The 1,520-nt window shown below is 50.6% G+C and overlaps 1 protein-coding gene across 3 annotated transcripts in view; it reads left to right on the top strand.

The window, feature by feature from the left end:
* The window catches only part of RNF220 (ring finger protein 220), a 232,688-nt gene that overhangs the window by 720 nt on the left and 230,448 nt on the right, over positions 1–1,520 (top strand). The window lies entirely within an intron of this gene.

Here is a 1,520-nt window from a genome sequence, read left to right as displayed (position 1 = left end):
AACCAGCCTTTGCTGCCTGCCAGGCTCAGCCATGCAGCGCTGCCTTGTCTCTTCTGAATGGACATTGACAGGTTTTAAGGTGAGGGGCTCTTGAAGGAAACTTGTCTTCCAGCACACAGCTGGAGAGACAACGTTGACCATGCCGAAAGCTGTCTGTGCCCCAGTGCAAGGCTATAGGTGCTGGTACATAAAGATGTGTGTAAACAGGGGTTCTATGTGCGTAAAGAGGGATTCGGCTGGAGTGCGTAGCCAGAAACTTTCCCAGAGCTTGCAGCAAACATGTCCCCCCTGCTTCTTCAGGTATTTCTTTCTGACCATTTCTTCATGCACGCCGTTCTTAGAGCAAATGCATCACCTTCAGGATTTGTGCCTCAGGTTAGGACTAAAGTGCCTTTTCCTCTGCTTAACTTCAGAATATGCCGGGCCACCGAGCTCCCTCTTCGAGACATAAACCCAAATGCGTTCCTAGAATGCAATAAGCTGTTTGCTGACATACGCCGTGTGCTTTCTCTGGGTGTTTCCCCCCTTTGGTGCCTGTTGAAAGGTGATGCGCGCTTCTGCAGGTCGGTGGTAGGGCTGAAGGAAACCTGTCCACGTGCTTGTGACTGTAACTCCCTGCTCCTCCGTCGCCTTGTCCCTTGCGGCGTTGTCCACATTGAGGGGCAGAGCTGTCCTCTGGGGAGGGCAGGCTTCCAGGTTTGCTGAGCTGGGAGGTGGCCCATGATGGGGGGTGGTCTGGGGGCAGCAGCGTGGTACCCCAAAGGAGAGCGCTAATTTAGGATTAGAGTTTTCCTGTCAACCCAGATGTGTAGACCAAGGAGCGAGTGGTTTGCTTTTCACGTGGGCTCCTTTGTTCTGTTGAATTTTCTTCCTAGAAAATAATTTTATTACTGTTGTTGTTATTATTACTGTATTTTTGCAAGAAAAAAACTGCTGCCCCGCTCCTTCCTCTCCCTTTCAGACGCAATTTTTTTCCTTCTCCCGTTTATGATGCCGAGGAGAGTAATAGAGACGTTGTGGCTCTCTCTCCCCTGTCGGCGCTGCTTCCTCAGGCTGTCTCCTCGAATTAGGCACTGTGCTAACTTACCAGCGCTAAAAAGCATCTGCCTAAACCCAGCGTACCTTTTCAATAGAAGTCATCATAAAATCAACCTGCCTTGTAAATCCATCGCTCTTTGGTTTTGAAATATGCTGCAAGTGTGTCTTTTATGTTGGCGTTTGCGAGGGCAGGACGATTCCCACTGAAGGCAGAAGCCGTGTATTCCTTGCACTACGAATGCCATCTCTTAACCGTCTCCCCCCTCTCCTTCTGATCCACCCCTGACCGTGCTACTTTTTGTGCCGTAAGCGCCTTTTATTGTTCAGCATCTCCTCTCCCTCCTTTTGGGTCCGTAGGGGAAGCGGCCGTAGGTGGGAGCGCATATGGATGCGTATGTGTGTAAGCCGGTAATATAATTATCCTGGAGGCGGGGGAGGCAGGTGAGATGGCAAGGCTTAGAGACATCTTTGTCGATGCTCTT

The sequence above is a fragment of the Egretta garzetta genome, unplaced genomic scaffold (genome assembly GCF_000687185.1).
Source record: "Egretta garzetta isolate BGI_Z169 unplaced genomic scaffold, ASM68718v1 scaffold145, whole genome shotgun sequence".
Taxonomy (NCBI): domain Eukaryota; kingdom Metazoa; phylum Chordata; class Aves; order Pelecaniformes; family Ardeidae; genus Egretta; species Egretta garzetta.
This window is presented reverse-complemented; position numbering and strand designations above follow the sequence as displayed.